The sequence below is a fragment of the Hemibagrus wyckioides genome, linkage group LG05 (genome assembly GCF_019097595.1).
Source record: "Hemibagrus wyckioides isolate EC202008001 linkage group LG05, SWU_Hwy_1.0, whole genome shotgun sequence".
Taxonomy (NCBI): Eukaryota; Metazoa; Chordata; class Actinopteri; order Siluriformes; family Bagridae; genus Hemibagrus; species Hemibagrus wyckioides.
The window spans coordinates 15,004,661-15,020,986 of record NC_080714.1 but is presented as its reverse complement, the minus strand read 5'-3'; positions in this window follow the sequence as shown (position 1 = coordinate 15,020,986).

Genomic DNA, 16,326 nt, shown 5'->3' with positions numbered 1-16,326 from the left:
AGCCATACACAGCGTCTGTTGAATAAATCATTTTGCCTGCAAACACATATGATGGGAATTCATGAATTTTTTAGCTTGTTCATTTTAGTTACTCCTTCTAAAAGTGCAAGAGTAGCCTATGTGCATGTGAAGCATTATTTACCTATTCAAAGCTTCCATTTTTCATGCTTCCAGCAGCAGGGTTGAGTCATTCATCCTCTCCCACTGGGCTTCTCTGTCTGAGACGGCTTGTTGACTGCTTGATGATTTTAAATCAGTGCACGGTGGATTTCAGGAAAGGAAACAGTGAGATGTTACTTTAACACAACCTATAACTGTATAAGCTGTGACAGAAGACTAGGGATATAGACAACCAGGTAACTGATTAAAATCTTTTTCACCAAGATAATTATGAATATTCATTCATTCCTCTTCACTAACCACTTTTCTTGCTCAGTGCTGCAATGAATCTGGAGCCTATACCAGGTACACTGGGTGTGGGGCTATTGCCGTGCACACACAGACACACACACACAGTGAATATAAACTATCATTTTCTCCTCACTGATTCCAAATGTATCACATGTCTCAGCCTTGAAACAACTCTACTATGATAACATGATTTACATTAGTAAAAAGTAAAAACTCTGATTCTGAGAAAATGCTCATCTATGAAGCCATCTAGATGCTCAAAAATTGGCCAAGAATGTTTGTATCCAAAACCACATGGCAACAGCCAAATACACTATACAAACATACTGATTAATTAAAACGGCACATGTTTCATTGTATGGGAAATTCATGCCCTTACAGCACTCTGGAGGTCAGAATCATAGCACAAACTTCCCAAGGAAATCCTTTCAGAGTGCTTAAAAATGATTTGTTCAGCTAGATGACTGGCAAAGGTACAGGACTGAACATGTGTCCTTCCTCTTCCTAGGTAGTCGTAATAAGCAAATTTATTGTCTTGGTAAATCCCTCTTACTCCTCTGGTCAGAAACTATTTCTTCTTATCATTACAGGCTACTCAATCACGTTTTGGCCTATATGTCAGATAAAAGCAATTTAGGACACTCTAGAAAGAGGCTGGCATGCTGTAAATCATATAGAGAGCAGTTAATACTACAGCTAGTTCATTTATGAGTCAGGAAATCAATATGTCACCATTATTTGATGAACATAATATAACCAACTTGAAGCTTGATTAAGAGTTTAACTATGAGCACTTAGCTATAAATCTGTGCTCTGCTAAATTAGAATAATACCTAACATTTATTATGACCATTCAAAGTAAAAATCTGTCTTTTCTGTGATTATTTACTACTCTTTAAGGCTTTTTAAAAAAAATGATTTAAGCAGGTCTGTGGTATATAAACTGGAGAATACATTTAGAGAATCCTGTGCATCACCAGTTCGTACAGCAAAACTAATGTCTAGAAATTCATTATTGTTTAAAATGTACCCTTGTCCAGATCTGTATCGATATTTATATTTAAAGCAAAATCGGGCTTCTTCATGACTCCAGTCCAAGTTTTACAGGAAAGGCACTGAATGTTTAAGAAATTGCTCTGCTTCCTTTCTGTGGTCCTGTGATTTGATCTCTTGCCCTTGCAGTCTCTAAAACAAAACCTTACATGCTGAGTTGTCACTCCCATATACAGTAAATAGTTACATAGATGACTGCAGATGCAAATTGTTAGCCTAAAACTGTCAAACAATATTAACCTATTCTTATTATAGCTGACCTGTCATGGGATACAGTCAATACAAAGGACAGATTAAAAACTAATTTAGAGAAAAAAAGATTCACCAGAAAATAAAAAAACAATCACAAGTTAGTTCAGTAGTTAGGGTACTGATCAGACAGTCATATATTTTAAGGGCTGTCTCAATCTTTCCAGTGCACTGGAATGTTTGCATCCTAAATAATCCTGCAATGCATCACAAAAAACAATTTTTCCTAAGTTGAAATGAAGCCTCTCAGGTTGAAAAAAAAAAGCTGTTAGCAATTTTTAACTTTATTCAATGTACTATGTATGTTTTGTTTGATTTATTTTTTAGTGTTTAGTTAGCACATTTTGTAGTGCATTACTTTAAATCTTTAGTGAAAATGTAACAGAACAAAGTATTTTTCATAATTATTTTAAATACCATAAAAATATATGGGATGGCAGAAAGACATCAGCCCTGCCTGATGTTGATAAAAGCCAGTTGAGAGGTTTAACAATGCGAGCAAGCAATCATGTTGCCAGAAATTGAGTATCAGGGTTTCTATGTGTAGTGAGCCAGGGTCCTTGCCAGTGCCCCAACTCATGTACCTGATATACTGAATCCCCAGGGAGCTAGGGAGCTGAATGAGATGCACCCTTAAAGAGAGGATGGGAGGCTGGTTGAGGTATTGTCTCTTGAAAATTGAACATCTTTTCGAACCCTTTAGAACCCTACAAATGAAGGTTTACCTTTTAGAGAGAGTGCTAAGCAGAACCCCTTCAATTTCACTCTCTGAACAACTCCTGAGGTGTCACTTTCCATAGCACTGTATATTTATATGCTGTATATAAATAGCTTTCATTGTTTTTTCTTTGTTTTGTCTACTCTGTGATTAGATTTATTATCGGAAAACATAATGTTGCACTGCATTGTGGTTGGTGGCAAGGCATAAACTGTCACATATAAACTGCTCTTCCACAGGTGATAGAAGAGTTTGGACTGATGTGGTAGCCTGACCTCCTCACCCTCTCCTTGGATGCTGCTGGAAAACTCTTCAGGAAGAGGGTGCAGTGAATGGGATGGGATATCCTGGTACTGCCACTCCCTTTCCTTTGCGGCTGTATTGTTCCCACAGCCCCAGGATGCGACATGCTGAGTGCGTATGCAGATTTTTGGGCTCTCGCAGTCACAGCACTGTTGATACAAGGTACGACTAGGAACTCTCTTTCGTTTCCCAGTCAATTGTCTTTCATTGCTTAACTGTTCAAACAGCAAGTACATCACGTCATATTACTCAGTTGTATGGCGAAATATAAAAAGACGACCACCAAAATTGTACAAAAAATGCAGTCTTGTTAGGTTGCAGTTGCCTGTACTAGACGGTACTCCTGTGTATAGGTGGGTGTGGATGCAGTGTATAATTGTAAACTACATGTTTCATACTGCAGTGACCTATTTCTGACTAGACAACTATTCCCGCACTGAAAATAATCTTAATTAAACCATCTTAAAGTCAAAGCCTTGAGCTGTACACCATCAGTCTGTGTGGGTTTCTATAGAAAAAAAAAACAGCCCTAAAAATCTACTAGCTAAAACAAAAGAAATTGCATCACACATTGTAGGTGTTGGCAAACAGCCAATGTTATCCAATAGTTAAAATAACTCTTTCAGTGAATAAAAAAGGAGCTGGAGGGCAAAAAATGTAGATTGCCTGTTAATACAAGAGCTCGGATAAACAATACCGTGTGCTAAGTAACACTAGTGTTGCTTCAGCTGCATATGATTTGTGTGCCATTATGTGTCATTGTGGTTTGGTGCAGTATACGTCTGCTGCAAAGATTGTATGGCTATGGCAAAGTGGAATTTTCCCCCCACCAAACATCAGAGGGATGGCCTCACCAGAGCTACAATAGAGTTCTGGCACCCTCCGTTCCTGTAATTATGGCTTGCCAGAGACATTAACGTAATAAGTCATTGGGGCAGGATACAATAACATCAGAAACACACTTCAAGGAGAGCTCATGTCTCACAGGCAAATGAATACAAATCTCAAGTATAATTGCATGAAAAATAGTTTCTGGCTTCCACACAGTTACCAGTTGTGGATTTAGATATTGTATGTCTAAATGCTTTTCCAGAACCAGAAGATGTAAGTTCAAGATGTAAACTGTCTTACTTCGAGGAGTCCTCTGACACGATCAGTTTTTCCTACAACTCCTTCATCTATAAAGGGAGTATGTTATTCTAAGCCTGTGGCAGCATGTCATTTGTCAAACTGTAACACTGGAGGGCTGGCTGCACATTTCTTAAACGTTTCAATACTGCCCCCTTGTGTGGTTCTTTAGACCCACGCTTTAATAGCATAGTATAAGGGTGAGTCCACAAATTTGCATCTAATTAATACTGCATTTATGAATAGACATTTAAAGTAATGGTAGAAATCATTTTAAACGTAAGTAAATATTTTACATACATTATTAACACACACATACAAATTAACATGAATAATAATTGACTGTGATCAGAAAACCAGATTTTTTGCCTGCCCCAGCCCACTAGAACCCTAGCCCTACTTTGAAATATCCATTCATCCATTTTGTTTATCACTTATCTTACACAGGTTCACAGGAAACCTGGAGCCTATCCCAGGGAACTCAGGGCACAAGATGGGAGGGACACCATGGATAGTGTGCCAACTCACTGCAGGACACAATCACGCAGCCATTCACACAATATGGAGTTTAGAGATGCCAATCAGCCTGTCTGTGGACTGGGAAAACTGGAGTACCTGGAAAAACCTCCAATGCAGGGAGAACATGCTCCATGCTCCAACTCCATGAACACAGGGCAGAGGCAGGAACTGTACCAACAACCCTGGAGATGTAAGGAAAATGTGCGAACCACTAAGACATCATCCTCCCACCTTAAAATCTAGTCATTTAAATATATTTAAAATTGTATTAATTGTGCTTATTCTCTTAGTATTATGTTAGCATGAATGTCTGAATCTTTCTCTTGCTCATCAATTATGGATAAAAAAGTGGGGTTTTTTTTTTCTCCCTAAATTATTATTGGCAGTATCCTGCTCTAATTTTAGGTCTCCCCTCTTATATGATAGCTACCAACTGGAGAGTGTGAAGGCTATGATGTGCTTCATCAAATACACATGAAGCCAGCCAACTATATCTTTATTAATTAAGGGGTGGCGTAACACACCCAGAGAAAAATCTGCCCCTTACACATGCATGAGCTCACAGATGCCCATGATTAGCTATAGTCACTGTGATTGATGGGGTGTGTCACTTCTGAAATTGTATATTTTAACTGTATATATCCCACATCATTCACTCAACCTGGGTATCTAAAACACATGAAATATTTGGAATATTCCACATCACATCTTTAATCTTTAACATCACATCTTGTCTTTTTCAATTACCTTTCTTCTAAAATGCTCCATTCTATTTTCAGTGTATTGTCTGACAAACAACTGCTTTTACTCGAATGATTACAATAAATTAAATTGAAATTAAATTCCAAATAAAAAAAATCAACCAATTTAAAATAAATAATTAGAAAGTCTTCATTAGAATGACCTTAGTGCCATTAGTATGATTATCATTGCTTACTTAACAACAAAATGTAGCCAGCCAGCCAGTGGAACCTTGTTATTGAGTTTTACTTTTGAATAGTTAAATGAATGTTTTTAGAATCATGTTTTCAATATTGGAAGTGATTCAGCAGGATTGAATAGCCACTCATGCCACACATATAATGTATATGTAACGTCCCGTCAGACGTAGGAGTATTAGAATCCATTTGCGGATGATGTAAAGGGCCAAAGGCTAGGATCTTGGTCGAGGTCACGGAAAAGACAGGGTCAAAAACCAGAAAGCAATGAAGAGAAAGTCAAAACCAAAACGCTAGTCCAGAAAACGAAGTCAGGAGAAAACGATCAAGGTCATACACGAGGAAACGAGACAATCGATAAATCACGGCTTGGCAGGTAACACTAAGGAAACAATGCTTCGCGATGAGACTGAGATAGCGTGCAGCTTTTATAGGTCACTGAACCGGAAGTGAGCAGAAACAGTTAATATTCGGGCGATGGCTCCCTCTGGTGTTCAGGCCTCGTGACAGAACCCCCCCGTCTAAGAACACCTCCAGGTGTTCGACATCGAGGGCGTCCCCTCGGGCGAGGGGCGGGTCTGTGGGGGAAGTTCAGGTGGAATTCGTCTATGAGAGCGGGGTCCAGGATATCGTTTGCATTGACCCAGCAGCGCTCCTCCGGGCCATATCCCTCCCAGTCCACCAAGTATTGGAGACGGCGGCCCTGACGACGCGAGTTAAGGATGGTGTGAACCCGATAGGCGAGGGAACCATCAATGTCCAGGGGAGGGGGTGGCTCACGGGCAGTGGGGTCCGCGGTCTGTGGCTCGTGATAGGGCTTGAGCAGGGATACATGAAAAGTGGGGGCGAGGCGGTAAGAGGCAGGCAGCTCTAGGCGAAACGAGACGGGATTAACCTGGCGGATGATCTTGAAGGGACTGAGGAACCTGGGGCTGAGCTTACGACATGGCAGCTTGAGTTTCAGGTTGCGCGTGGATAACCAAACCTTTTGACCCACTTGGTAGGTAGGATGGGGTTGGCGTCGGCGGTTGGCTTGCATCGCTTGCCTACGTATAGCCCGTTGAAGGCGAACATGGGCTCGTTCCCAGATCTCCTGGCTTCGCCTGGACCATTCGTCTACCGCGGGGACGTCTGAGGGCTCCCCGGACCACGGGAACAGAGGAGGTTGATAGCCAAAAACACATTGGAAAGGTGTCAGCCCCGTAGAGGAATGGGTGAGGGAGTTCTGAGCATATTCGGCCCATGGGAGGAATTCACTCCATCGATGCTGTTCCTTGCTGCAGTAAGCCCTCAAGAACCTTCCTAGTTCCTGATTCAGACGTTCGGCTTGCCCATTAGATTGGGGGTGGTATCCTGCCAGACCCTGGAGGTAAACTGCGGCCCCCGGTCCGATACTATGTCTTCGGGGAGCCCAAAATTCCGGAAGACGTTGTGAAAAATGGCTACGGCGGTCTCCATGGATGTAGGTAATCCCTTCATGGGAACCAATTTGCATGCCTTGGAAAACCGGTCAATGATAACCATGATGGTCGTGAAGCCCTGTGAGTCGGGGAGGTCAGTGAGAAAGTCTATAGAAATGTGAGACCAGGGACAGCGTGGGACGGGTAGTGGCTCCAACAGGCCCTCAGGCAGATGGCGCTTGGTTCGAGACTGGGCGCAGATGGAGCATGAGCGTACAAACCTTTCTACATCCTGGTGAAGAGAAGGCCACCAAAAGGTTTGACGCAGCAATTGGGCCGTATGATGGATGCCTGGGTGGCCGGAGCTGGGGCATTCATGTGTCCACCTGATCAGTCTTAGACAGTACGTGGTGGGAACATAACGTTTGGAGGGTGGACAATTTGGGGGAGGAGCTTCGGAGGTGTAAGCCCTTTCAATTTCTCCTATGAAATCCCAACAAATGGGGGCTACTAAAACGCATGATGGGAGGATATTACTAGGGTGAGAGGGTGACTCGCTGATCTCATGGATTCTGGAGAGGGCGTCTGCTTTCCCGTTCTTCGTGCCGGGACGATAGGTGACCGTGAACCGTGAGAAAAATAAGGCCCACCTGGCTTGGCGTGGATTGAGGCGCTTAGCTTCTCGGAGGTACGCAAGGTTACGGTGATCTGTGAGTATGAGGAACGGGTGAGCTGCCCCCTCCAACCAATGTCTCCATTCCTCCAGGGCAACTTTCATAGCTAGAAGTTCCTTATTGCCCACGTCGTAATTCAATTCCGCCGGTGTTAGTTTCCGAGAGTAGAAGGCACAGGGATGTAGTTTGCCGGACTCTGGCTGGCGTTGAGAAAGTACTGCTCCCACCCCGCTGTTCGAGGCGTCCACTTCTACTGTAAAAGGTAAGTCAGGCCGTGGGTGTCGGAGTATAGGGGCGGAGGAGAAGCTGTGCTTAAGCTTATCGAAGGCTGTTCGGGCTTGATCAGTCCATTTTAGTTTCTGTGGTTTGCCCTTTAACAACGAGGTCAGAGGACTGGCTATGGTGCTATAGTTCCGAATGAAACGGCGATAAAAGTTAGCAAACCCCAGGAATCGCTGGAGGCCTTTAACATTGGTGGGCTCAGGCCAGGACAAGATCGCGGACACTTTGGACTGGTCCATCTCCACCCCCGTTTGAGTGATCACGTAACCAAGAAACGTGACGGAGAAACGGTGGAACTCACACTTCTCCAACTTCACGAAGAGGTTATGGGTTGCCAGGCGGTGGAGGACTGCCCGAACGTGGGAAACATGTTGTTTCAAGTCTGATGAGTAGATCAAAATGTCGTCAATGTAGGCTATTACGTGGCTGTGGAGCATGTCCCTGAATATCTCATTTATCATGGATTGAAACACCGCCGGGGCGTTAGTGAGTCCGTAAGGCATGACCAGGTACTCGTAGTGTCCATTAGTGGTGTGGAAAGCAGTCTTCCATTCGTCTCCTTCTCTTATCCTGATCAGGTTGTAGGCACTGCGTAGATCGAGTTTAGTGAATACTTTGGCCCCTTGTAGCTGTTCAAGGGTGGCTGGAACTAAGGGGAGAGGATAAGGGTAAGGCACGGTGATCGCGTTCAAACCGCGATAGTCAATGCAGGGGCGGAGTCTTCCATCCTTCTTTTCCACAAAGAAGAAGCCCGCCGCTACCGGAGATGTAGAGGGCCGTATATAACCTGCTGCAAGGGCCTCTTCGATGTAGCCCTCCATAGCCTTCCTTTCTGGGATGGAGAGAGGGTAAACTCGGTTCTTAGGTGGGACGGCATTGGGGAGGAGTTCTATGGTGCAGTCCCATGATCTGTGTGGTGGGAGCCTGGTTGCCCTTTCCTTACTAAACACTTCACGTAGGTCGTAGTATTCAGGAGGGAGCAAAGTGGGACTGGACGAAGCTGGGCTTTCAATAGAAGTAGCGAGGCATGGACGTGGGGTGTGATTCAAAAAACAGTTCTTTATGCAGGAAGGGGCCCACCTTCGGAGGTCACCGTCCTTCCAGGAAATGTCTGGGTCGTGAAGCTGTAGCCATGGAAGGCCCAGCACTATGGGGTTGGATGGGGAGGAGATGACAAAGAATGATAAACGTTCACGATGGAATAATCCGAGTTGGAGGTCAATAGGTTGGGTTTGCCGAGAAATGAGACCCCCTCCGATGGGCTGATCGTCGATGGTAGTCACTCTGAGCGGGGGAATGCATGGGACTGTGGGGATGTGAAGATCGCGCACCAGCGTCTCGTCCATGAGGTTGACCGCCGAGCCCGAGTCAATTAATGCTGTGACAAAAAACTGAGAATGAGCAAGGAGAAGATATGCCGGAAGAGAAACTTTGGATAAGCATACTATGTTTTCTACCTGTGGCGTAGATGATTTTTCGGGAAATCGGAGCACTCTATGACCGGGTTTTCCACAGTAGAAGCAGAGGTTAAGTTTAGTACGCCATTCACGCTCCTCCGCTGTGACTCGTGCTCTTCCCAGCTGCATGGGTTCAGAATAATCCTCTGTGTGCTGTCGCTCTTCCATTTTATAGCGTGGCAGGGGGCGTGAGGTGGTGGCTGTAGGTCGGTGCTGGCGACGCAGATTATCTAGACGGATGGCAGTGGAAATATATTGGGACAACGAGACGTTCGTGTCGCGCCATGCCATTTCTGCTTGTAACTCCGGGTTGAGCCCCTCGCGGAAGACCGCCATGAGTGCAATAGCATTCCATCCCGACTGCGCTGCCAACGTGCGGAATTTTATAGCGTAATCCACGGCTGTGTCCCTCCCCTGGCGTAATTCCAGCAGCTGAACGGAAACATCCTTGCCGCCCGCCGGGTATTCGAACACTTCCTTAATCAGGTTAGCGAAATAATCCGCGGATGATTTAACTTGGGGGTCAGAGTCCCAAACAGCTGCTGCCCAATCTAGCGCTCTGCCGGTTAGCAGGGATAATATAAACGCGCACCTGGTTCTTTCGTCGCGGTAAGCCTCAGGTTGGTGAGCGAAATAGTTATCACACTGACGAAGAAAACCTCGGCAACGATCAGCGGATCCGTCAAACTTCTCAGGAAGAGCAAAACGAGGAAGTTTGCGGCGAGCGTCATGCGCTGGCGCCGCGGCTGCTGCCTGATCCAGTGGCTGCTGCTGGAGCTGTTGGTTAGCTGCCTTCAGCGCGTCGACCTCCGCCTGGTAAGCTTGGATAAGGACTCGCTGCCGCCATAGCGCCGCTTGCATATCCGCTGGACTCATCTCAGGTGAAGCATTCTGTAACGTCCCGTCAGACGTAGGAGTATTAGAATCCATTCGCGGATGATGTAAAGGGCCAAAGGCTAGGATCTTGGTCGAGGTCACGGAAAAGACAGGGTCAAAAACCAGAAAGCAATGAAGAGAAAGTCAAAACCAAAACGCTAGTCCAGAAAACGAAGTCAGGAGAAAACGATCAAGGTCATACACGAGGAAACGAGACAATCGATAAATCAAGGCTTGGCAGGTAACACTAAGGAAACAATGCTTCGCGATGAGACTGAGATAGCGTGCAGCTTTTATAGGTCACTGAACCGGAAGTGAGCAGAAACAGTTAATATTCGGGCGATGGCTTCCTCTGGTGTTCAGGCCTCGTGACAGTATATATATCTTTATGACCTGCTTCAAACAAACAACCGTGGCACCAACTGCCACAGAGAAAATGCCCTATAACCATTTTAATGGCAATGGCAATGGCAGGCCCTTCATAATTCATAAGAAAGCTGCCTTTCCCACTTATCTCAGCACATCTTAATTCAGCTTGATATGTCCTTTCCCCATGTCAAAGCCACAAAGAAGCACATGCATAATGTCAGCCAGCATGCAATATTTAATAAGTTGAAATGTCTGGGGTTTTAACTAATAACAGGGCAAATTTAGTGTTATGCTAATTCAGAAGTTTTGGATGCATTTACTTATAGTCATTTTTTACTATATTAAAATAGTACTAATAATACAAACTCTATTAGATAACAGTCTTGACATAAAGAGACTTAAAAAAATGTGTTAAAACTATTTTATAATTTAAATTCTTCTGAACCAAGTTTAAAAGAGAACTTGCTTATCCTTCTTCTAGGTTCTAACCAAAAACTTTCAGTAAGCAGTACTGAATAAAAATAGATGTTAATCCAGACAAAATACATGGGCATATACTTTTCGCTTTTACCTTATTTAGGAAAAAATAAGAAAATAAATTGAAAAAAAAAAACCCAACATTTTAAGACAATGAAAAATATGTCCAGTATAATTGTTCTAACAATTCACATGTAATTCATGCTTCTCAGTTGGTGATAATTTAATGATCCATTCATCATTTGTACCTCTTATCCTACATAGGGCCACAGGGAACCTGAAGCTTATCCTAGAGGTCTCAGAGCACAAGGAAATGGACACCATGGACAGGGTGCCAACCCAAAGCAGGGCGCAAATACCATACACAGTCGTCGCAGACAACACACAATGGACAATTTAGAGAATGTCAATTGGCCTACAGTGCATGTATTTGGACTGTGGGAGGAAATCTGAGTACATAGAGGAAACCCACAGAGCTTAGGGACAACATGCAAACTCCATGCACACAAGGCAAACATGCTAACTACTAAACCCTTCACCCTAATGATATAATTGTTGAATTTCATTCAAGCATTTAGTTTAATTATGTACTTTTTGGATGCAATGACCCATGCACATAATAGGAATTCAATGTAGAGTACATATGGGGAAGGGGTTTAATAATATCAGGCTTAGACTTAAACATTCATATTTATATCTCAAGGCTTTATCTTTAATAGTTAACCGAATAAAAAGATTGAATGACTTCCTGATTTATTAGTTACACACTAAGAACTGTCCTTACCTAACCCTAGTGCTGTGCAAGGGTTTCTTATCACTTCAGTGGTTCTTTGGATAGTTAAGCTTCCTAAAAGACTTCTAATTGGTATCTGTTTTATTAGAGAAATCCTCCACTGTTGGAATCCTCACAGGGTTTGTAATTGTGCGCATCATTACATATTATAATTTAAAATGATACAGTTATAAGAGGGAAATCACTTATAACCACACTATCTAGTGTCATCCAGATGAGGATAGATTCCCTTTTGAGTCTGGTTCCTCTCCTCATGTCATCTGAGGGAGTTTATCCTTGCCATCGTGGCCTCTGGCTTGTTCGTTAGAGATAAACTGATATATTTAGAATTTATCTCTGGAATTTACTTAGCTGTAAAGCTGCATTGTGACAATGTCCATTGTTTGTGACAATGTCCATTATTACAAGCGCTGTACAAATAAAATTGAATTGAATCATATATCGTTTGTATAAAAGTACCATTTACAGTGTTTTAGCATGTACTTCCTTCTATGACTCTCTGTTCTTTCCTCAACTATCATGTAATGTAATGTACTGCTCTGTGGTTTAGCTAAATTTGGCTACATTTATCGCAGTATTAAAGAATAAAGACAAAGACACTATTTGAGCTTAAATAATGCATGCTATGATTTATATGAACTGAGAAAACATTTACGGACATATATTACTGCATTCAATTAATTGACAGAAATAACAAAGGATCAAATCCTCTCTAGTCAGGTCAGGGCTACTGTATGAGTCCTAAGCCTATACGAAATGTAAACTGATTCTGTTTCCGCCATCCCACTGCAGACAAATTATAGGTGTGCTGCAGTGCCAGCGTTTTTGCAGGAATAAAACCACATGAGTCCTTTTTCCTCATAATTACTTGAAAAGTTGTTTGACCTACTTTTTTGCTCTTATTCAAGTTGCTGTACAAGACTTTCTATGGGAGTATGGTTGAAGTAGTTCATTGTTATTCTGTATAATAACTGTGTAAGCCAACTAATACAGCAAACAATTGGCTGGGAGTATTATATCAACAACCTGTTCAATAATCCGCAAAAATGAACTAGTTGAAAAGGATGAACTAGCTTGTTGTGCTTGCGTGAGTAGTTGCAGAAAGCTAGGTTGGTGTTATCTACGTAGGTTGCTATTTTTTTCATTAGAATGGAAAATTAATAGGTTTAGGTAACCCAACTGTTCATTAGGCTAGAGCTGGCATTACAGGCAAGTCTGCTTAACTACTTTATTACTTTTTTCTACTTATGTTTCAGCGTATAGGACAAAACCTTATATAATCTATTCTATGCTATTAATTAGTATGCTTAATGTCCCTTTTCTTTTACATTGTACATATTATTTGTATTATTGCACAACACTATTATTACTATTGCATGTTAGCTTTCTTTCGCTCACACTATTTGCAGGTTCAGTGACTTATCTTTGCACAACTCCTGTTGTAGTGTTTGTTCCAACAACACCCATGTTTATCTGTAGCTCTGTCTGTTTATATTTAATATTGTATTTTTTTTTTTTTATACAAATCTCAACCCCTTATACTCCAGGACTGATAAACAGGTCCAGATCTACAATCCTCACTCTCTTAGCTTCCTCAAATCAATTAAATTCTATTTTTTTGTACAGCACTTAGACACAGTAGACATTGTCACAAAGCAGCTTTATAGAAGTAAATAAATTCAAGATATAAATGATAAATTTGTCAGTTGTTACCTAATGAGTAAGCCAGAGACAACTGAGGCAAGGAAAACCTTCCTGAGACAATATGAGAAAGAGTCTTTGAGAGGAAGCAGGTCCAAAAGGGAATCAATCCTCATCTGGGTGACACCAGATATAGTGATTATACATCTGTTTCCTTCTATGACTGTCTACTATACAATCAAAATGTGCAATAGTTTTAACATAAAGTCTTTTGTTGCTGACATTATCAACTATTCACTGGAGAGAATGCAAAACTGTTCAAATCATTTGCATTGCAAAGCCATCTTCATAGTTTCTATGTGTTTTCAGCCACAAAATGCCCCATGCCATTAATTTGATGATTATTATTACTTATATAACAGCAAAATGTAGCCCATTGGGTCAAAGGAATCTTCTTGTTGAGATTTAGCACAACTTTAACTGGTTAAATACTGAGATAAAAAAGTGTGTGACAATGAAATAAGCTGTAGCTGGCATCAATGTACAGTCTGACAAATCTGTGTAAATATATTATGTTTGAATGTATATACAGTAAATGATTTTTTTTTTTCATTTTAACTTTCTTTCACTAGCATTATTTGTTTTTGTGACTGATATCTGATGGAACATCTGTACATATGATGGAGATGTTGGATAATTAATTTGTATTATTATTATTATTATTGGTACAGAATGATATTTTCTTCCTCTTTTGCCTCATTTTAACATTTTTATTCTACTTCTACTCCTTTGTTTCTTTATCCTCCTTTTCCTATCTTACAGGAATACCTTTAATCACCTATTAATTTTGACTTTATATATAACAAATTGTAATATTACAGTTTTCTGTAATCTGTATCTTTTAATTAAGAACTAGACCAGTACTTGTATTCACTCTTTTACATGGTATTTTTTTTTTTTTTTACATGGCACAATATTTATTGTACACTAAGCTGGAACTGGTTTTTCTTCCACTGTTTATTAACACAATGTTTACAGACTCAGTATCATTAGTAACTAGAGAACCTTTAAGAAACCTACCACTGGATAATTAGGTAATCTTTAATCTTTTGCAGAGCAAACTATAAAAAATCATTGAGTTTAATGCAGGTCTAACTTTGAGAGAGCTTAGTGGTTAGCATGTTTGTCTCAAAAATTTCATGTTTTCCCTGAGCTTCAGGGGTTAACTTTCTCTCCCCCAGTCCAAAGACATGCGCTGTGGGCTTATTAGCGCCTCTAAATTCTCTGTAGTGTGTGAATGAGTGTGTTGCGCGATTGAGTGCCCTATGATGGACTGGCCTTGTGACCCGAGTAGCATGGGATAGGCTCAATGTTCCCCTTGACTCTGTGAAGGAAATGTTGTACACAAAATGGATGGATGGATTAACACAGTGAAAGAAATGAAATAATTCCCCCTCATGGTGTGTTAAACTGAAAAACGATAGCACGAAACTGAATGACTTGACCTAGATAAACTGTGGGCTTTTAGTGAAACAAAAGAGCTTTCTCTTGTCATTTTCAACTGTACAGTCAGAAACAAACTGATTTGAAGTGAACTGGTATCACATATCATAGAGCTCAAAAAAGTCAGTAGTCATCTGATCAGAATGTGATATTTCCTGATGCATCCTTTCCTAATACACAAACAGGAAGCTTAGTTATGCAGCACTTGTATCAATGTAGGCTCTGTGATTACTATCTATGAACTCGCTATCAGCTAATCTGTGATTTATAGCTTACAGTATATATACACAAAAATGATGCAGAGATGATGACAGACAGATACACACACACACACACAGACACACACACACACACACACACACACAGAAACCGGTACTTAAATAGCAGTGTTTATTACAGGTAGCACAGAACAGTGGGGCATGTCAAATGGTCATGTCACATGCTGGGGCTTTCACATTTGATGTCAAAAACTCTGTGAAACAAAACATAGCCAATTCAAACTGTTTTACTTACAGTCATGAGCTAGTTATTAATGGTTAAGCATTTAAACTTGACTGTCATTCAGATGCTTTTTATAGCATGAAATTTTATACAGCTGGATCTTCTTCAAATTTTAGTTGAATGCATCTGATTGGGGATGCAAAATATATAGTGGTGAGTGGTGCAGTGGATGTGAGCGAGAGATTAGGAAGTTAAGAAGGGGATAGGTGTTTAATGGGTTACAGTGATTTGGATGCTGACACAGGATTGTGTAATTGTCTGAGTGCCAAGATAACTGGTGTTAATGGTGTGACTGGCCTACCAGAGTTTGTAGAGTTTAAACTGACACTGCCGTATTATTGTCACTCGTCACACTTATTTTCCCTTGTACACTGTATTCTTTTTTATTTAGTGAATTAATAATTGGCCATCAGAGGACATTTTTGGCTCAGTGTTTTATTTTGTTGATACTCTTTCTACATAAAGGCCTCCTGGTGGTCTGGTGGCAGGATCCCACGCTCTCACTGGTCTGATTCCCGGGCAGGGAGCTAACCCAGACACTGAAGAGTTAACCATCAGTGCCGGTCCCAAGCCCAGATAAATTGGGAGGGTTGCATCAGGAAGGGTGTCCAGTGTAAAACCTGTGCCAAAACAAAACATGTGGACCAAATGATCTGCTGTGGCAAACCTGAACAGGGAGCAGCTAGAACAACAGCAACAACTCCTTCCACATAAAGAGAAACAATTTAGTTAATTGCAATAAAATGATCCAAAATAGTATTGTTTGCTGTGTGTGTATTGGCAAATGACTAAACGTCAGGTGGTTCTGCCACCAAAGGTGTCGTGCTAATTCGTTGAGTATGTCTAGGTGTAAATCAGGGAATTAAAGCTGAAATTCTATCGTCTCATCTTCATCTTGTGATCAAAACGCAATTGTCTTCAATCTGCATTTGTGAAATGCATGAGAGAAAGGGCTAAAGTCTTCAGTGTGCACTCGATAGCTGGTCTGTGGACTGCCTTGGTGAACTACAGTGACCACAATGCACCGCGTTGGA